Consider the following 22,432-nt stretch of genomic DNA (forward strand, 5'->3'; position numbering starts at 1 on the left):
ATGTATAGTAGAACTAAATGTTGCCTCATCCTGTGCCATCTTCGTGATCGTTGGTATGTATGAGTCCATAGTTGTTTCATTTTGTCTGACTCCTAATCAGAGGAGGTCATCTTCCAGTGCTATATTGGACAACGTTTTTGTTGTGATCCATTAGGTTTTCATTGGCTAATTTTCAGAAGTAGGTAGCCAGAGCTTTCTTCCTAGTCTGTCTTAGTCTAGAAGATCCTCTGAAACCTGTTCACCGTGGATGACCCTGCTGATATTTGAAATACTGGTGGCATAGCTTCCAGCATCATAGCAACAGGCAAGCCACCACAGTACGACAAACTGACAGACTTGATTAGTAGCTATTCAATGAATGTCTGCTGTTTAATGAAATCTCTATCAGTTTGGTTGGAAAGAGCATGGGTCTGGAGCTGGACTAGCCTAGGTATATCTTATATTTGACATTTATTAACTGTATCCATCAGGACAATTTCAATGGCCTCAAACTGGATTGAAAAACAAGAAACCTGACTATCTTACAGAGCAGAATGTCTAGAGGGAGGGTGGGCTTCAGGAATGGTTGGTTCAGCAGCTCTACAATGTCATCAGACTCAGGCTCTTCCATCTCTCTGGTCTACATTGGCTCCATCCTAGAGGTAGCTCCCCTCATGGCCACTGAATGGCTGCCAGCAGCAATGGCAGTCAGTTCAGGAGAACCTCACTCAACACAAGCCACATGCCCAGCTGTGGGCCAATAGTTTTCCTCCAGAATGCCGTATACTGATTGGCTTACAGATAATGGGACTGAGCTCTATCTAGATCCAGTATATGGCCACCTTTTCTGAGACACACAGGGTAACTCTCTGGTTACGCAGATAAAACTGTGGTTCTATTTCTTGTTGTTGATTGTCATTGTGTTGATTCCAACTCACAGTGATCCCATGTGACAGAGTAGAACTGCCCCCATAGGGTTTTCTTGCCTGTAATCATTACGTGAATATTGAGTGGTGTCCAAAAGTTTAACCAACTATCACTGTAGGCAAGTTTTATTTCACCTCCCTGAGATTCAGTGTCCTCGTTTGTAAAACAAGGAGTAGCATTGATCCTACAATGCCTCATGGGGTTTCTGTAATGATTACATGAGATCACATATGTAAAACATTTTACCCTGGACCTACGATATAGACATCCATGAAGAAGTGAGTAGATATCTTTATTATTGTTTAGGGTATTGAATGATGGCTCCCAGGATGTTTTTCATTTTCCACATGGGGAAATAGAGCCTCAGAGAGACTTACTGTCCACAGGCTATGGAGCTGGTAGGACATCGCTGACGTCAGACTTCTGGAGCCAGGGCTGCTGGTGACAAGCCATGTTCTCCACTCCACCTCCTTCCAAGGGGTTCAGTGGAGAATGTGAAGCCCGCCAAGGGTGAGCGATGGCTGTGGAAGAGGGAAGGGAAGCCCCAAGAATGGCTTTCCCTGTCTCAGTCTGGCAGAGAGTCCGCTGAGGCCAACGCTTGAATGGCCTGGCTTAGCAGCTCTGAGCAACCTGGCCCTAGAAGTCCCAGGCTACCCAGACCTGCTTACTCAAATGGGCTTCCCAACCCTTCGATGCCTGCCCAAGGAAGAAAACATCCACATAAGCATCTTGCTGCTGCCTTCATGTTCCTCTCAGCAAGTGGCCCTCGGGGAGCGAAGTCCAATAAACCACCTTCAGAAAGTGCACTTGGTGACTGTGGGAGGCGCCGCGCAGGCATCTGGGGAACAGGCTGACACAGGACTTTCTCTGGCGGTGAGGAGCGTCCACCAGACTCTCCTGCTAGAGGAGCTGGGCTCGGCTAATTAAAAACGCCTTTCTGAGGGCCAGCTTCACACTCCAGGCAGAGCCTGCAACTGTAGGGACTTACCTTGTCCTAGTACCCACAGCCCTTTCTCACCGCCCTCCACAGCTTAGCCTAGATTTGCCATCTACAAACACTGAGGCCAGTGGGGTGGTAGAAAGTAGAACCCAAGAGCTGGAGTCTCAGAATTGGGGAAATCTTACTTCTGCTACTTTCTAGCTGTGTGACTGCAGGCAGACAACTTAACCTTAGTTTCCTTATCTCTACAGTGAGGCTAATCATTCCACCTACTTCTGTTGTATATGATTGTTTCACATGGTGTCTGCCAATTAGTAAGTGCTCACTGAATGGTAGGTTAAAAAAAAAGGAAGTTCCATATTTGGCCTAATAGTTCATATGTATGTTGTTAGCTGTCATCATCTGCCCCCCAACTCATGGCGACCCCATGCACAATGGAATGAAACAGTACCTAGTCCTGTGCCATCCCAATGATTGCTTGTGGATCAGATGGTTGTGAGCCATACGGTTTTCATTGGCTGATTTTTGGAAGCATATTGCCAGACCTTTTGTCTTAGTCCGTCTTAGTCTGGAAGCTCTGCTGAAACCTGTTCAGCATCATAGCAACATGCAAGCTTCCACTGACAGAGGAGTGGTGGCTGCACATGAGGTACGTTGATTGGAAATTGAACCCAGCAAGAATTCTACCACTGAACCACGACTGCACCCATATGAATGTTAGGGTAAGGAAATCCATGATCAATTCAACAGGTCTTTACTGAATGTCTCCTATGGGCCAAGCATTGTACTAGTCTTTGGGGACATTTTAAGCAAACAGGTATGAACCCTAACCTCATGGAGCTTACAGTCATGTGGGGGAGACATGCAGTATTCAGATAAATGCAAGGATGTGTATCTATTAAATATATGCTTACATAGTGCTTGCCATGGGCCAGGTGACTTTCTAAGTGTCTTACAAATGTTAACACATCTGATCCTCATAAAACTCTCATGAGGCAGGTACTATTAATTCCCCATTATAGAAATGGGAAAGTCAGGCCCAGATTAACTAACTTGCCAAGGTCACCCATATAGTTAGCTATAGCCACATAATAAACCATCCCCAAAATTCAGTGGCTAAAACAGCAACCACTTATTGTTTCTCATGAGTTATTGGCTGAGTGTCAGCTCTGATCTAGGCTGGGCTCAGCAGGGCGGTTTGGTTGTTTTCACTCCTGTGGTGCTTATGGCCAGCTGGGGCTTGGCTTGGCTCCATGTGGCTGTCATCCTCTCCTGGGACCAGCAGGCAAGCCTGGGCATGTCCTTCCTATTCTGATAGCAGAGGTGCCAGAGAGCAAACCCTAGGCTCAGAGCTGGTACCCTGTCACTTCTACCTCATTCTATTGGCTAAGACAAAAGGAAATCACAAAGCTAAACTCAGGGGTGGCACCAAGCCCCACCCATGGTGAAAAGGCACTGCAAAGTTAGATGGAAAAGGTGAGCAGGAGGGGTGAAGAGCCTGGACAATATGTAGCCTACCACATCACCCAACTGGTGAGTGGGGGCCAGGTTCAAACCAGCAGGCTGGTTTCCTCCAGAGTCCTGCTCCTGTGACTAGTGAGCATTAAGCTAGGCTGCCTCTTGTGTGTGGTTACAAATGGGATACATGCTATGAAAGGTGAGTATGGGATACCATGAGCTCATATAACGGGGTGTGATGGAGTCTAAGTCTGGTCTTTCTGAGAAAATGTTTGAAACGTGAGGGATGAGTTGGGGTCAATGTGGCAGAGAGCACACTTGTGCAAGGTTCTGGGGCAGGGACCGAACATCCCAGTGTGGGAGGGACAATGCTTTCCTGGCCACACTTTTAGGCCCCTTTCTCACTGAGTGTGTCCTCCAACCCTTTGGCAGCCCACTCTCCAGCCATGCAGGACTTCTGACTTTTGCAGAACTACCTCTGGCCTCTCTTGGTCAGTCCCCTCCTCCTGGAAGTCCTTCTTCCTCCAAGGTCCAACTCAAAGGCCACCTCCACAGGGCAGCCTGCCTGATCCTCCAGACAGAGTGAACCCCTTGCTACTCCATGTCACCCCATCCTCATGCATTCTACCTGCAGAACACGCTTTACGCAGCAGTGCTGTGATTGGCCTCATTGAATGAATCGAAAGACAATTACTGAGCACATACTGGTCTGACTCCCACACTGGACTCTGAGCTCCCACAGGGCAAGGGCGCCGTCTTAGAAAGCATCCAGACTTGAACACCCGTGTTCATTGCAGCACTACTCACAATAGCCAAAAGGTGGAAACAACTCAAGGTCCATCAACAGATGAATGGATAAGCAAAAGTGATCTATTCGTACAATGGAATATTATTCAGCCATAAAAAGGGACGAAGTTTTATTACTTGCTATGACATGGATAGACTTAGAAAACATTATGCAGCTCTCTTCCCTCCCCGGAGGTCAGCTGATATCAGTCACATGGTGGATCTTTCTGGCAAGGCTAGCCCCCTTCATGATCATCTCATTGGCATAAATGCTTAGGTGGGATCTAGAGCCCCCCGTGAATACCAAATCTCTCAGGAACCATGTGGAATTCCAAGGGTTTACAGTTTAGCTCCCAGGAACTACGGACAAAGGCCAAATCCTTTGGATAAAATTAATTCTTTACCATCTGGTGTTTGCGGCAACACTCCCAACTTCATGGAAGTAAATTGCCTGGCCAGACCACCTTGTCACTAGTGAAGGGAAGTGGTGGAAAACCAAACTCATATGCTCAGCAGAGATCCCAGGAAAGTTACCTGTTCACCTGTGAAGTCCCATTAGTCATCCCAACACCTAGTGTGTGAAACCAGCTGTGGAGACACAGATGCCAAGGAGCTCATGGTTTAATAGGGGGTCTTCCAAGCATCCATTTTGCCAATCATCCAACATGCCTGGTCCATCTCCGCTGTGCTGAGGTCTGTGCCGGTGGAGGCAGCGCGAGGAAGTGGTTAAAGCGGGCCTGGTGTCAGGCAGCCTGGGCTCATGCCTCAGTACTGCCAAGACTCACTGTGTGACTTTGGGCCCACTACTTTTCCAAGCCTCAGTTTCCACATCTGTAGAATGGGGACAATGATGGCACCTACTTCTGGAGGCCTGGGGTGGGGTTGGCTACTTGCATCCCCTTGTTCAGCCCCTTCCCCAGGGTTCCTCCAGTGGAGTCTGCACACAGCATGCTGAGCCCAACGAGGTGAACAGCAGCTTCATTGCCAAGAACAGGTCCTCTTGGCAGACTTTGGGGAGAACATGGATTGGTCCCCAGGTCAAAATGTGAACATTCCCTGTGAGCTGAAGACTGCAGGGCCTGGCGAGGAGCCTTCCAAGCTCACCTGCCCAGTCCTGGTGGGGATGCTGGGGCCCAGAGTGCAGAGGCCTGGCTTCAGCCTCCCGTCCAGGAGAGCAAGTGCCCTCATTCCAGGTAGACTGTGTGGCCTTGAACAAGTTACTTAACCTCTCTGAGCCTCAGCTTTCTCATCTCTAATAGGAAGATATTTATGTGGGCCTCACTGGCTGGTCTGAGGATGACATTGTATTTGGGCGGGTCCCTCGCCCCAACTTTGCACAGACAGTCACTTAGCAATTCCTCCACTCTCCCTTTTATCCAAGATGAAGTTAGAGCCCAGGACAGAGCCCAGGACTCTGTTCCAGGCTAGGGACTCTGACCAGGGCTGGAGACCCTTCCCTCCATGTGGCCCCTCGACCTGGCAAAGGATAGCCCATTCCTGACCCCTGCTTTGTCTGCTTCTGGCCCGTTCCCTCCCCTCCCCCCGCAGGCTCCTGGTCGGGCCCTTCATGTTGTAAACGCTGCAGTGAAAGCCCTAATGGCCCCACTGGCTCCCTAGAGAGGCAACATTCACCAAAGAAGAAAATGTGTATTAAAACAGGGCGGGGACACTCATCACTTATGTGGCATCTGCTGCATAGCAAATGGGCTTGGGCTCTGCTCACTGCCTTCATCAGAGACTGGGGCAGAAACAAGGCCAGAAGGGGCTTAGGCAGACAGACGGGGCCTGGAGTCATGGCTCTGCTACTTGCTACCCACGTGATCCTGAGCACATCTCTCTGTCTCTGTGTCTCAGTGTGCCCATCTGGGAAATGGGACAGTCGCCTCCACTCTGCTGAGTTGATGTGAAGTCTCAATGGCATGCTTAGGATGTGGATCTTGATTTTATGTCATTGAAGACCCTCAGCATCCTGTAAGATCCTTTGTCCTGAGAGGGACTCAGTCATGGAAAGGCTTGGGACCCAGGGAGCCAGAGGTTATGGGTTGAATTGTGTCCTCCCCCAAAAGTTATGTTCGAGTCCTAATCCCCGTTACCTGTGAACGTGACCTTGTTTGGAAATGGGGTCTTTGCAGATGTAATCAGTTAAGACGAGGTCATTTGGGTGTGGCCTCATCTCTTTAGGAATGGTGTCCTTATAAGAAGAGGAGAAGAGGCAGAGGGAAGATGACCACGGGAAGACAGAAGCAGAGATTGGAGTGATATAGCCACAAGCCAAAGAATGCCTGGGGCCACCAGAAGCTGGGAACGAAAAGAAAGGATCATCTGCTAGAGCCTTCAAGGGAGAGCACAGCCCAGCTGACCCCTGAATTTGGACTTTTAGCCTCTACAACTGTGAGAGAATAAAGTTCTGTTGTTTTCATCCACAGAGTTTGTGTCATTTGTTACGGCAGCCACCGGAAGCTAAGACACCCGGGGCCTGGGCTGGCAGCCTTTAGGCTGGGATTGAGCTTCTGAGACGGTTCACCCCTGGCCTTTCCTTTACCAAAAGATCAGCTGCCGTCCAGTCAACTCTGACTCATGGTGACCCCATGTGTGTCGGCACAGAACTGCTCCCCACAGGGTTTTCAGTGGCTGATTATTCGGATACCTCACCAGGCCTTTCATCTGAGGTGCCTCTGGGTGGACTTGAATCTCTGACCTTTAGGTTAGCAGCTGAGCAGTTAACTGCTTGCACCACCCAGGGACTCCTCCCTTTCCTTTAGGGTGGTCTATTTCTTCGCCCCTGGGTGAAGACCCCCTCAGCTGGACTGCTGCCCTGGCACATGCCGAGACCCCAACACAATCCACCTCTGTCTCTCCGTTTCGATGATTGTCTAGTCTCTGCTGGGGGCCACCTCTCCACCCCATGCCAGGGCAGCCCTGGAGATGGCCTCTCTGTCCTCTCCCCGGCTCCAGCATCAGCAGGCCTTTCATCCACGAGCTCCTCTCCTTGTTATGTGCCTTCCTGATAGCTGTCACTTTCCTCTCATGCCCCTCAGCCGCCTTCTCTGGGGGTTAGTCATAAAATGTTCCCTAAGTTCGGGGTCACTTCAATGTCCCCAAATTAGCCAATGAAAACTCTATGCATTACTCAACTTCCCCTTCTAACTTAACCTATTCCACTCACTTCCTCTGCATAGAGTAGTCAGGTGACCCTGCCATCCTGCCCCAACCCCCCACCATTGCAGCTGATTGGACCAAGCACGACCACCTGACTCACAGATGGTTCCTTTGTGGGCTAGGCTGAGCTGAACAGACTCAATGAACAGAACTGAGTCACAAGGACCGGATGTGGTGGCCATTTAACAATAAGGTCTGGAGGACTCTAGTTGGAGTTGGTGGCTTGCCAAGGTGGGCATATGGGGAAGCAGGAATCGCAAGTGACTGTGAAGTTTTGTCTGCAAAGAGGAGAAGCAGGAGAGAGAGATATCAAACTGGGAGGCCCCAGAGAGACAGAGCTGAAGGAAGGCACTTCCTGACAAATTCCTGAGTCCCAGGAGCCAGGCTGTGCTTCCTACAGCTCCATCCTGAAAATAAGAAAGGTACTAAGTGCTTTCACCAATATCAGTTTGTCATACTATGGCGGATTGTGCGTTGCACTGGAAGCTATGCCTCTGGTGTTTCAAAGACCATCAGGGTCACCCATGCTGGTCAGGTTTCAGTGGAGCTTCCAAACTAAGACAGACTAGGAACAAAGGCCTGGAGAGCTACTTCCAAAATTAGCCAATGAAAGCCTGATGGATCGCAAGAGGATATTGTCCCATACAGTAGTGGAAGATGAGCCTCCTAGGTTGGAAGGCAATGCACAATAGCTCCAATAATTGACTTAAACATACTAACAATCATGAGGTCCAATAATTGACTTAAACATACCAACAATCATGAAGACAAAGTAAAGTATTAGAATGAAATGTGCAAAGACTTGGAGTTAGAAAATTAGAAGAGAAGAACATGCTCGGCGTTTCTCAAGTTGAAAGAACTGAAGAAAAAATTCAAGCCTCGAGTTGCAATATTGAAGGATTCTACAGGGAAAATATTAAACGACATGGGAAGCATCAAAAGAAGATGGAAGGAATACACAGAGTCACTGTATTGTGGTCAGTGTTGAACCATTTCAGGAGGTAGCATATGATCAAGAGCTGATGGCACTGAAGGAAGAAGTCCAAGCTGCACTGAAGGCACTGGCGAAAAACAAGGCTCCAGGAATTGATGGAATAGCAATTAAAATGTTTCAATGAATGGATGCAATCCTCATCTATGCCAAGAAATTTGGAAGACAGCTACCTGACCAACCAACTGGAAGAGATCCATATTCATTCCCATTCCAAAGAAAGACAATCCAATGGAATGCAGAAATTATCAAACAGTATCATTAATATCACATGAAAGTAAAATTATGCTGAATGTAATTTAAAAACAGTTGCAGCAGTACATTGACAGGGAACTGCCTGAAATTCAGGCCGGATTCAGAAGAGGACCTGGAACGAGGGGATATCATTGCTGATGTCAGATGGATCTTGGCTAAAAGCAGAGAATACCAGAAAGATGTTTACGTGTGTTCTCTTGACTGTGCAAATGTATTCGACCGTGTGGGTCATAACAAATTATGGATAACGTTGTGAAGAATGGGAATTCTAAAACGCTTAATTGTGCTCATGCAGAACCTGTACATAGGCCAAGAGGCAGTTGTTTGAACAGAACAAGGGGATACTGCTTGGTTTAAAATCAGAAAGTTGTGTGTCAGGGTTGTATCCTTTCACCATACTTATTCAGTCTATATGCTGTGTAAATAATCCAAGAAGCTGGACTATATGAAGAAGAATGGGGCATCAGAATTGGAGGAAGACTCATTAACAGACTGCAATATGCAGATGTCACAACCTTGCTTGCTGAAAGTGACGAGGACTTGAAGCACTTATTGATGAAGATCAAAGACCACAGCCTTCACTATGAATTGCACCTTAACATAAAGAAAACAAAAATACTCACAACTGGACCAATAAGTAACATCATGATAAACAGAGAAAAGATTAAAGTTGTCAAGGATTTATTTTACTTGGATCCACAATCAACACCCATGGAAGCAGAAATCAAGAAATCAAATGACGTACTGCATTGGGCAAATCTGCTGCAAAAGACCTCTTAAACTGTTACAGCAAAAATGTCATTTTGAGGACTAAGGTGTGCCTGACCCAAGCCAGTGTATTTGCAGTCACCTCATATTGGAAAATGAATAAGGAAGACTGAAGAAGAGTTGATGCATCTGAATTATGGTGTTGGCGAAGAATATTGAATTTGCCATGGACTGCTAGGATAACAAACTCATCTGTCTTAGAAGACGTACAGCCAGAATTCTCCTTAGTACTGAGGATGGCGAGACTTTGTCTTGCTTACTTTGGCCATGTTATCAGGAGAGAGCAGTCCCTGGAGTAGGATATCATGCTTGGTAAAGTAGAGGGTCAGTGAAAAAGAGGAAGATCCTCAACCCCTCAGTGAGATGGATTAACCCAGTGGCTGCAACAATGGGCTCAAACATAACAACAATTGTGACGATGGTGCAGGACTGGGCAGTGTTTTGTTCTGTTGTACGTAGGGTCTCCATGAGCTGGAACTGACTCGACGGCATCTAATGACAACAACAAGGAGGAAAGTGGTCAGAGAGGAGCAGGGGGCCCAAGGGAATAGAAAACAAACAAAAAACCCTATTGCCATTGAGTTGATTCTGACTCATGGCGACCCCACGTGTTACAGAATAGAACTACTCCATAGGATTTCTTTGGTCATAATCTTCATGGAAGAAAAACATCGGGCCTTTCTTCTGTAGGACTGTTGGATGGATTCGAACAGGCAAACTTCAGGTTGGTAGTTGAGTGCAAACTGCTTGTGCCACCCAGGGAGGAGAGACTCTTGGAAATCAGAGGAGGAGAGAGTTACTGTGGATTGAATTCCAGTTCCGCTTAACAACTCAGAACCTCAATTTACTCGTCTGTAGATTAGAGGAAATTATATTCCCATGCAGGATTAAATGAGATAACCATTGTGAAGATGCCACATAGTACTTGGAAAGTAGTCGAGTACCATTAAATGACCGCCATTGCTCCTGGTGGATGAGAGGGTACCGACTGTGCTCACTGGTCAGTGGGATCACAGCTCATTAAATAGAGCTGTAGAGCAGGAGTATTTTCTTGGAGAATCTTTAGGGGAAACGGTGGGTGTCTCTGATACTGGTTTCTTTTGACCGGCCCACCCATCCTTGGCCAAAGCTGTGCAGGGCCTCCTGAGGTGGCCGTCCTCATGCAGACCTCCCAGCACGACACTGGTATTCTAAGCAGCTCTGGTTCTCTGAAATGATTACCCACAGGTCATTTGGAGCATTCGTTTACATGTCATATTTATTGCTTTTTGAGACAGTTCTTTTATTTTCAGCACAGCGGACACACTGGAGTGGCACCTCAGGGAGGAATGTAATGTGTCTTAGTTTGGGCTAGTCAACAGTCTTCAGCCAAGCCCTGAGATGACTGAGCTGAGAAATCTTACTTGTCTTTGAAGCTGGGAACACACAAGGGTGAAGGAAGTGGAAAATAGCTCTGCTATTGTTTAAACCGCAAGTCCTGGATGGTACCTGATTGTCAAACTGATCTGGTGCGGGGAAAAAAAGATACTTAATGAAATTACATAATTAAAAAGCAATAGGCTATGCCTCAGCTCAGAGCAGCTAGAATGCTGATGAGTCTACCCTGATCTATGGAAAGAGAGAAATGTAAAGGCCTTTTCTGCATCCTCTTCCTCTTTACCTCTTGGCACTGGGTGACCTGGTTGTCCATTTCACCTCCTTATACCCCAGTGCCTTTGCACACTCTGGTGCCTCTGTCACAGCCCCTTCCAGGTTTTCTGCTGGGCAAACTTGTTCATCCTATGAGTCTCAGCATAAATGTCTCCCCGCTACCCACCCCCCTAGTCTTCCCTGACCCCTCAAGGCAGGTCTAAGAAAGCCCCTCTCCACTCTTATTTGTAAGAATCCCCTTCACAGCTCTCTCTGTCTCTCTGCGTGTGAACTGAGTCACTCGTCTCTCTCCCCTGCTTCTCTGTGACCTAGTGGAGAAGAGGGCCTGCATTTGGGTCACCTTTGGATTCCTGCCTTCTGACACAGCACTTAGCACACAGTAGGTGCTTGCTGAGTGGTGACAGAATGAACAAGTTCCAAGGCATACCTCGTCGCTGACATCCTAAGATGGTATGAATTTAAATGTGCTCCTGACAGTGCAGAAAATGCTAAAAATGAGAGATAATTGTCTATTTCCCGTCTATTTCTGTCTCTCTGCGTCATTAACTTTTCCTGACGCACTCCGGCTCCTCATCAGCTGACAAGCTTCCTCACAAGGGAAAACGCACGTCAGTCAGGGCTGGGATTCCCTCCTGGAACTCCAGGTGTCAATCAGCCTTCTTTGGAACATGGGAGGCCTGATGCCTTTGTGGCTTAAAAGATTATTTTCATTCAGGGATAAAATTTCCTGTCAAGATCCCCCTCCCCACACACACATGTTCATCCTGCTGGGCAGCCAGGTGCCTAAAGTCACACCTTCAGCAATTAGCTATCATCCAGAAGCATTGGACTGGACCATTGAGTCCTGCATTTGCTCATCTATTCACTCGTTGAAGAGTTCCTATAAACTGGGTACAAGTCATTTTAAACTCACTCCTGAAAAGGTATCACAACTGTTTGTTTTCTTTTCCTAAGGTTACTGGTTCATAATAGTAATCATCATAATAGTAAAATACCAGTTGCCGTCAAGTTGACTTCAACTCATGGTGATCCCATATGTGCCAGAGCATACCTGTGCTCCATAGGACCTTCAGTGGCTGATTTTTGGGAAGTGGATCACCAGGCCTTACTTCCAAGGTGCCTCTGAGTGGACTCAAACCTCCAACCTTTTGGTCAACGGCTGAACGCACTAACCATTTGCACCACCCAGGGACTCCATAGTAATAACAAATATTTATATAGTACCTAGAGTGTACCAGGCACTGTGCTAAGAACTTTATATATGTGTCTTAAGCTGGGTTCTCTAGAGAAGCAAAACCAGTGAAGGGTGTGTGTGTGTGTATATATATGTATGTGTGTGTATATATATATACATATATATGTGTATATATACATATATATATATAGAGAGAGAGAGAGAGAGAGAGCGATTTATGTTCAAGAAATGGCTCATGCAGTTGTGGGTCAGGCTGGAGGCTTCTCCTGACTCACAAAGCTGCAGGGACTGAGAAACCCAACATCAGCAGGTGAGACAGCAGGCCTCTGGCTCGCAGGCTGCAGAGGCTGATGAATCCCAAGACTGGCAGGTAAGCTGCTAGCTCAAGTCCCAAGAACCAGAGGTCAGATAAACAGAAGCCAGCTGCAGGATCCAGAGTGAGCAAAAGCCTGCAAGCTTTGCCAGAAAGTCCACCTATATTGGATGCAGGCCACACCCCCAAGGAAACTCAACTGGCTGGCTACTCATAACAGATCTTGTGGAGGTGATCACATTATATCAGATCCCATCATGAAGGGTGATTACATCACCACATAGCTGCTCAGCTACATCATAACTGCCAAACCACTGAGAATCATGGCCTAGCCCAGTTGACATACAACCTTAACCATCACAATGTGTTACTGTATTTGACCTTCACAATAACCACACTAAATGGGTATCATTTTTATCATCTTTATTTTACAGATGAGAAAACCGAGGCACAGGGAGATACGTAACTTGCCCAAGATCATACAGCTGGCAAGTAGCAAAACTGGAGTTTGACCATGATATACTCTTAACCACAACCCTGGACTCTTAGATTTGGAAGGGACCCTAATGGTCAGTCTCTCCCAGGGGTCTGGGCAGAGTGGGAGGATCATCGGATGGGGCGATGGAAACTCTTGGCTTCCTACACAAAGCTGTGCTTCTGGCCAGCTGAGCAGAGCACTGAGCCCCCTTGGTAATTTTTTTTTTTTTTAAATCTACCAACATTAAAAAAGTAGTTGGATCATGATATGACTAATGAAGCCGGAAGGGCTCTCCAACCTCTACAATTCTGCAAATTAGATTTTTGCCCCAAAATATAATCAGACTGAGGGTTAATGGCTGAAGTCAACATTGGCCAAGGACGAGCTGTGTTTTTGGCAGGCTCTTCTTGGAGGGCCTGGCGTCTGGGTTCTCGGGGCTGTGACGAGATGGTGTCAGTGGCTTCAGCCCGCATTAAAGCATTTCCAGGTGACTGTAGGGAGCAGAGGTCCTGAGGCCATGTCCTCGGGGGAGCCTGTTGAAGCTGCACACATTCCATGTTCACCTTGTACCCCCCACATTCTTGTCCCCCAGTGCAACTGGGGCACTAACGCTGGCTAGAAGGGAAAGGGTGGCTGGAGAAGCTCTCGCATGGGGCAGAAGTGGAGCTGACCAAGGGGCCTCCATTGGCACCAGATGCAGAGAAGAATAATGCACATTCACATCCAGGGGAGGAGCCCTCGTGGCACAACTGTTAAGCATCGGCTGCTAATGGAAAGATTGGCGGTTCAAATCCACTGAGCAGCTCCATGCTAGACAGACCTGGCCATCTGCTTCCATAAAGACTGCAGCCAAGAAAGCCCTATGGGGCTGTTCTACTCTATCACATGGGGTCGCTGTGAGTCAAAATTGACTCGACTGCACCCAGCAACAACTACAACACATCCAAGGAGGAGCAGGCTGGAAACTATCATTGTTCTGACTGAGTAGCAAGGTATCACAAGTCCCTGGGTGGTGCAGACGGTGAACACTCTCAGCTGCTAACTGAAAGACTGGTGATTTGAGTCTATCCAGAGGCACCTCAGAAGAAAGGCTTGGCAACCTACTACCAAAACATCAACCATTTAAAACTGAGTGAAATAAGTCAGAAACAAGGACAATTACTGTATGATATCCCTTATATGAAATATGCAGATATATAGAAACCATAAGTAATTAGTGGCTACCAGGGGTGGAAGGGAGGGGGAAAGTGGGGCTGTTTGTTTAGAATGCATTGAATGTATATTTGTGGTGGTGGGATAATTTGGAAAAAGGTAGCGAGAATTATTGTACAACCTGAAGAATATAATCAATGTCAGTGAAATACACATGTAGAAATTGATGAAATATTATATACTTTGTTGTACGTATACATTATAATACAAAAAAAAACCTATAGAGTGCAGTTCTGACAGTCAGTGCTCTGACACACATGGGACACCACGAGTCGGAGACAACTTGACGGCAACCGGTTTAACAAGGTATTAGGAAATCCAGGGTTAAGTGCAGGGTCTTCATAAACCTTAGCGCTGCCCCAGGGAGGCAGTGTGAGATGCAGAAAAGAGCACAGGCCTTCAGGACAGACAGGTAGGATTAAATCTAAGTGCTACCTCTCATTGGCTGTGTAGTCATGGTTGAGGTATTGGTCTCTTTGAGCCTCACTTTCCCCATCTGTAAAATGGGGAATTCTGTCCACCTTTCAGGGTTGTGGCAACAATTAGAAATGGTGTTAGTCAAATACCAATCAGCACACAAAAGCCCAATAAAGTGCAACTATGTACAGCCAGAATGCTCCTTAGAAGCAAGGATGGCAAGACCTCACGTACTTTGGCCATGTTATCAGGAGGGACCAATCCCTGGAGAAGGACAACATGCTTGGTAAAGTAGAGGGTTGGTGAAAAAGAGGAAGACCCTCAATGAGATGGACTGACCCAGTGGCTGCAACAATGGGCTCAAGCATAGCAACAATTGTGAGGATGGTGCAGGACCGGGCAGGGTTACTTTTGTTGTGCATGGGCTCGCTATGAGTTAGAAGCGACTCAACGGTACCAGACAACAACATACAATTATTGCAGCAACTACAAGCCATTGCATTTGGCAGGAGTGGAAGGCTGTGAAAGGAAATCAGAAGTTGAGGTTGAAAACAAATTTGGGGACAATTCATTCATTCATTCAATAAATATTTTTTAGGTACTGACCATGTACCAGGTACAGCATGGTCTGGGAATACACTCACATACATAAAAGACACAATTCGTGCCCTTGGGCTTTTGGGGGAAGAAACCTCTTCTTCATGTTAAGGAAGCCTGGGATCTGTTTCACATGGACCCGAGATGGAGAGAAGGGTCAGGTACCAGTGCAGCAGGATTGGTCAGGATGGAGGGTGTTTGTTCCACAGGGGTTCATTGTACTATTTTCTCCACCACTGGATGTATTTAAAGTTTTCCATAAAAAAAAAAAAAAAATTAAAAAATACAGTCTATCAGAAGCACACACATCTGCATACGCACAGACAGAGAGAGGAAAGTGAGGTTCTTCCAACCTTCACCAAGATTCTTCCAACTTTGTAACTGGAATATTTAACTTCCATTGTTGCATTACTTAAAGCATCAGAACAGTGCTTCACTAGGTTGTTTTAATGATTGTTTGTAAAATGTGCAGCTCTGATACTTAATACACCTGGAGTTCTGATTCTGGGGTCAGAATTTCGGAATTTGCATGTCGTCTCTACCACTTCCCAGGTGGGTGCTCCTTGGGTGGGTTATATAGTCTCTCTGTGTCTCTGTTTCTAGTTACAAAATACAGGAACTTTTATTTCCTATGTCATAGCACTGTTAGGAGGATTAAATGAGATAAAATATTTATGGGGAAGCTGGCACATAATAAGCAGTGCACAAATCTACTATATAAGTATTTGCTGAGTGCCTCCTTTGTGCCAGGCACTGTGACCAATACAGGGATTAGCTAAGTTTTTTATGGGTGTGTTTTCTTTGTTGTTTTTTTATTTTGTCTTTTTAAAAAAAATTACTACTATCATTATAGTTATTTTGTGATTTCATTTCTTACATTTCCATCCTTTGAAATTCATTTTGGTATGAGAAAACGTAAGGAGCTCTGGCGGCACAGTGGTTAAAGTGCTCAGCTGCTAACCCGAAGGTCGGTGGTTTGAACCTACCAGCATCTTCCCAGGAGAAAAGACCTGGCTATCTGCTTCCTTAAAGAATTACAGCCTTGGAAACCCTACTGGGCAGTTCAATCCTGTCTGATAGGGTCTCTATGAGTTGGAATCAACTTGACGACATTTTTTTTTTTTTTAAACAAGAAAATATAGCAATACCATAGTTCGAATGCTGTCAATTCTTCTGTCTTCCTTTTTCATTGTCCAGCTTTCATATGCATACAACATGACTGAAAAGAGCATAGCTTGGGGCAGGCGCACTTTAGCAAAATGACATATTTGGTTTCTAACACTTTAAAGAGGTCTTTTGCTTCACATTTGCCCAATGCAAATGTATTTTTTATACCAAAATAAATAAACCCAATTTAGTTTTTCAGATGTTTTGCCAATTATCCCACACAATTATTCATGAAAAAGTTCTTTTTTTCTCCACTGATAACAAAGAGCTGATATTAAGAGCAGTACATCACTAGGTTGTTTTAACGACTGTTAAACGCGTAGCTCTGAATTTTAACATACCTGGTACAGAGGATCTAAACTTCTCGTACATATCCATGACAAACAATTTTTACGTTTTTCGATAAAACTTGGAGTGGATTAAGGTGACGTTTATTGAGTGACTATTGTAAGCAAGATACTTTAAATGTATTGACTACCTTTTCCCCATTCTAACTTTTTTGGGCAGACCGGACCCTTCTTAGTTGTATCAAAGGATACAAGAGTAATTGAGGCAGCAGACCACTATAATTGCTCATAACCACACAGCCACACAAATTCACATAAGCCACTGAGACAAACTCTCCAACTCTCAGCCCAGGTTCCACTGTGAGGATGGCAATAAGTGGAGCATGGGAAGCAATGTATCTTTTTTCCAGTTTGCAACCATCCCATGGGAGAATCAACAGGCATGCCCAAGATACTCTCAGGAATGCAATAATATCTCTCTCTCTCATTTGTATGATGCATCCAAACCCTTCCTAATATTATCTTCCTTCCTAATACAATTTCTTTTCCATCCTCCATCAAATGCTACCCAAGCTCCACCCCTGTTCATTTTCCAGGGAGGAGCTCTTAAGGCCACGTTGCTCTGTCCCCATTACTGTGTACTTCATTTGCATGAGAAGGTTCCCCCACGCCTTGGTCTTAAGCAGACTTTCCAGCACTCCCAGTTGACCTCCACCTGAGTTCCTGGCTCACATCACTCATGAAGTCACATGGATGTGCACACTTTGCAGCCTCCTCTTCTTCCTTCTCTTGCTATGTTTTCTTATATCTTACTGACTGTGACATTGTCTAATCCACTAATTTAATACTTTCTCTTCCTACTACCATAATGCACAAAATGTTTCCAAGCATATACACCACATAATTTCACAACTTTTTAACTAAATACACTTTACTTATTCAATAAATAATCAGAGAAGCTTGGCTGTATGAAGAAGAACGCAGCATCAGGATTGAAGGAAGACTCATTAACGACCTTCGATAGGCAGATGACACAACCTTGCCTGCCAAAACTGAAGATGATTTGAAGCACTGATGAAGGTCAAAAACTACAGCCTTCAGTATGGATTATACCCGAACATAAAGAAAATGAAAATCTTTACAACTGGACCGATAAATAGTATCATGATAAATGGCAAAGAAATTGAAGTTTTCAAGGATTTTATCTTCTTGGATCAACAAACAATGCACACAGAAGCGGCAGTAAAATAATCAAATGACTTATTCACTGGGCAAATCTGTGACAAACAATCTCTTTAAAGTGTTAAAAAGCAAAGATGTTGCTTTGATGACTAAGAAGAACCTAACCCAAGCCATGGTCATTTCTTTATTTTATTTGTTTATTTATTTATTTTTATTGTATTTTAGATGAAGGTTTACAGAGCAAATTAGTTTCTTATTAAAAAATACACATATTGTTTTGTGACAGTGGTTGCCAAACCCCACATGTCAACACTCTCCCCTTCTTGATCTTGCGTTCCCCGTTACCGGTTTTCCTGTCCCTTCCTGCCTTCTTGTCCTTGCCCCCTAGCTGGTGAGACCCTTTAGTCTCGTTTTGTTTTATGGACCTGTCTAATATTTGGCTGAAGGGTTAACCTCAGGAGTGACTTCAGTACTGAGTTAAAAGGGTGTCTGGGGATCATACTCTCGGGGTTTCTCCAGTCTGTCAGACTGATAAGTCTGGTCTCTTTTTGTGAATTTGAGTTTCAGTTTACACTTTTCTCCAGCTCTGTCTGGGACCTTCTACTGTGATCCCTGTCACAGTAGTTGGTGGTGGTAGCCGGGCACCATCTAGTTGTACTGGACTCAGTCTAGTAGAGGTTGTGGTAGTTGTGGTCCATTAGTCCTTTGGACTAATCTTTCCCTTGTGTCTTTGGTTTTCTTCAGTCTCCCTTGCTCCAGATGGGGTGGGACCAGTGAAGTATTTTATTTTATTTTTATTATACTTCAGGTGAAGGCTTACAGAACAAATAGTTTCTCATGAAACAGTAGTACACATATTGTTTTATGACATTGGTTAACATGACATGTCAACCCTCTCCCTTAACTTCTTAATCTTTTTTTTTGGTGAAAATACACATAGACAAAGATACACCATTTCAAAAATTTCTACATGCACAGTTCAGTGACATTGACTACGCTCTGCCAATTGTACTGCTATTCTCACTTAAGATGAAGGCTTACAGAACAAAATAGTTTCTCATTTAACAGTTACTACACATGTTGCCCTATGACAATGGTTAACAATCCCAGTGAAGTATTTTAGATGGCCACTTACAAGCTTTTAAGACCCCAGACATTATTCACCAAAGTAGGATGTAGAACATTTTCTTTATAAACTATGCTGTGCCAGTTGAGCTAGATGTACCCTGAGACCATGGTCCCCAGCCCTCAGCCCAGTAATTCAGTCCCTCAGGGAGTTTGGATGTGTCTATGAAGCTTCTATGACCTTGCCTTGGACAAGTTGTGCTGACTTCCCAAGTATTGTGTAGTGTCTTACTCTTCACCGAAGTTACCACTTATCATTTGTCTAGTTAGTGTTTTTCCCTCCCCAACCCTCCCCTCCCTAGTAACCATCAAAGATTGTTTCTTTCTGTGTGTAAACCTTTTCATGCATTTTTATAATAGTGGTTTCTCATACAGTATTTGTCCTTTCGTGATTGTCTTATTTCACTCAGCATAATGCCCTCCAGATTCATCCATGTTGTGAGATGTTTTGCAGATTCAACATTGTTCTTTTTCATTGCATAATACTCAATTGTGTGTATGTACCATAGTTTGTTTATCCATTCATCTGTTGATGGGCACTTAGGTTGTTTCCATCTTTTTGCTATTGTGAATACTGCTGCAATGAACATAGATGTGCATATGTCTATTCATGTGACGACTCTTATTTCTCTAGGATATATTCCGAGGAGTGGGATTGCTGGATTGTGTGACATTTCTATTTCTAGCTTTTTAAGAAAGTACCACATAGTTTTCCAAAATGGTTGTATCATTTTACATTCCTACAAGCAGTGCATAAGAGTTCCAATCTTCCTGCAACCTCTCCAACATTTGTTATTTTCTGTTTTTTTGATTTGTAATGTTGGGGTGAGATGGTATCTCACTGTAGTTTTGATTTCCATTTCTCTAATGGTGAAGCCATGATCTTTTCAATCACCTCATATGCATGCAAAAGCTGGATAATGAAAAAGGAAGACCAAAGAAGATTTGATGCGTTGGAATTGCGGTGTTGAAGAATACTGAATATACCATGGACTGCCAGAAGAATGAACAAATCTGTCTTGGAAAAAGTACAGCCAGAATGCCCCTTAAAAGCAAGGAAGCTCACTTACTTTGGACATGTCATCAAGAGGGACCAGTCCCTGGATAAAGACATCATGCTTGGCAAAGTATAGGGTCAGCAAAAAAGAGGGAGACCCTCAATGAGATGGATTGACACATTGGCTACAACAATAGGCTCAAGCATAGCAAAAATTGTGAGGATGTGCAGGATCAGAATGTTTCCTTCTGTTATACATAAGGTTGCTATGAGTTGGAGTCAACTTGACAGCACCTAATAACAACAACAGGTAAATACATCTCAGATAGTTCTAACTGAACCTAATATATTTCTCTTTCAATGCAATAGGTTTCCTTCCTGCTCAATAAAATCAATGTATATGTATTATTTCATTGAACTCTTACAGCCACTAGTCACTTTTGCAAGGTACAGAGGAAAACATTGAAGCTCAGAGAGGTTAACTCAGTTATGAGGGTCACATAATTGATAAGCAGTAGAGCCAGGATTCAAGCATACAAATATCTGACCCTGAAACTCATCTTCTTCCACTCCAATGCTTTGCCTCTAGTTCCTACTGCCTCTCTCACTCAGAGTACATTTCCATTGTCACAAAATGGCATGAAGGAATCCCAGGCATGTAGTTAGCATTTCTGGGCTTGAGAATTTTAGAAACATGTTTTGGGTCTAATTCTTTATATTGGTGCTATCTGGATCAGGTGTTTCGAATCTTCTGAAAATGCCCAGGGAAATTTGATCAAGGGAGCCTATCCTAAATATTACTATTTAAAGAAGTCCTTGAAATGTGAAACATATTTCTGTAATAAAAAAAATTACTCATTAGAAAAGATTCTGAATTATGAACAAAGAAGTCAGGCAATGGATCTTATTATGGCAGGATTTCCTCTCATTAACCCATTTCTTTAAACTTGGAGCTAAGAACCAAGGAGATGGCTGAGACCAACCCCAAGACTGTGCAGGATCTCACCTCGGTGGTACACACACTATTGCAACAGATGTAAGATAAATTTCAGACTATGTCCAACCGGATCATTGGAACAATTGATGACATGAGTCGTTGCATTGATGATCTAGAGAAGAACATTGCAGACCTCATGACCTGGGCTAGGGAGGAAGAACTGGAAGGTGAAGACAACACAAGTGCCACACGAAAGAGCTGAAGCTTGCTAATAATTTACACTGCGATTTGGAACACTGTTTTTACAAGCCAAGAAAAGGCCAAATGGCTTTTTGCAGCTAAATATGATGTGTATATAGGTTTTATATCATGAAGTGTGTGGCTATAGTATTGTGTCAATCCATATCATTGAGGATTTCCCTCATTTTCTCTGACCCTCCACTTTACCAAACATGATGTCCTTTTCTAGCGATTGGTCTTTCCTGATGATATGTTCAAAGTAAGTGAGTGAAAGTCTCGCCATCCTTGCTTCTAAGGCACATTCTGGTTGTATTTCTTCTAAGATTGATTGTTCATTCTTCTGGAAGTCCATGCTATATTCAAGATTCTTTGCCAACACCATGGTCTGAATGCATCAATTCCTCTTCTGTCTTCCTTTTTCTTTTGTCCAGCTTTCACATGTGTATGAGGTGATTGCAAATACCATGGCTTCGGTCACTCCAGAATATTAGGCGAGCACCCATCATTGGTTGACGGGATTCAAATAAGTTTTATTACAACAAATGAGTTCTAGTCTGCCAAGCAGCCCAGCCATTCTATCCTTGTATTATACCTCCTATTATAGCAAAACATGCTTAGGAGTCATTAGAATTGGAGGATGGAAGGTTTTTAAAAATCTAGAAATGAGACTCTTTAAATGTACACTATCACAGTGAAGCATGAATGCTGGAAAGGGCAGCCTTGGAGTAATTACATTTTGACTTGGGGTTTGTTTAGCAAGAAATGTCATATTTGTACTTAAGGTTAGAAGTGATATCCTAGCTGGCTGGTTTGAAATAAAAGAGGGTTCATTATTTTGGCTCAGGTGCTAATGCTGACCTGATTGTTTAAAATGCATTTTTAAATGGCATCAGATAAAGGTCAAAAACCTCGTAACTCTCTCTAACTTCTGCCAAATGAGGTTGGAAAAATCTAGAATTCTGTAGCATGGCAGCGAAGGTCTTGCATGCTCTGGCCAACTCCGTCCTCCCTCAGCCTCCTGGGTCATAGCTCCTTATCTGTCACATCCTACCTCATTGGATGGCCTTCTTGTACATGTTCCCACCTCTGTGCTTTGTTCTTGCTGTGCCTTCAGCTAGACCATCCCCTCTGTAGACCATCCCTTCTGTAGACCATCCCCCAATCCTACCCTGACCATCTTTCAAGGAAGGCCAAGCTCAGGTGCTGTTGTTTCTGCGTAAAGTTGTTCTGTCTGCTGTTGACTGTGGAATTCTGACCACAATAGTCAGGTGAGGTCATTCAATAATCAACTGAGCGTTTATCAAGCCCCAGCTATGAGGCAAACAGGTGTTAGGTCAGCAGTGACCACACAGCCTATTACCTCAGCCTGGTG

At 44.6% G+C, this 22,432-nt stretch overlaps 1 pseudogene; it reads left to right on the forward strand.

The window, feature by feature from the left end:
- Positions 1-20,851: 20,851 nt before the first annotated feature.
- Positions 20,852-21,082, forward strand: LOC101345970 (heat shock factor-binding protein 1 pseudogene; annotated as a pseudogene).
- The last annotated feature ends 1,350 nt before the right edge of the window (positions 21,083-22,432 follow it).

The sequence above is a fragment of the Trichechus manatus genome, unplaced genomic scaffold (genome assembly GCF_000243295.1).
Source record: "Trichechus manatus latirostris isolate Lorelei unplaced genomic scaffold, TriManLat1.0 scaffold00045, whole genome shotgun sequence".
NCBI classification, from domain to species: domain Eukaryota; kingdom Metazoa; phylum Chordata; class Mammalia; order Sirenia; family Trichechidae; genus Trichechus; species Trichechus manatus.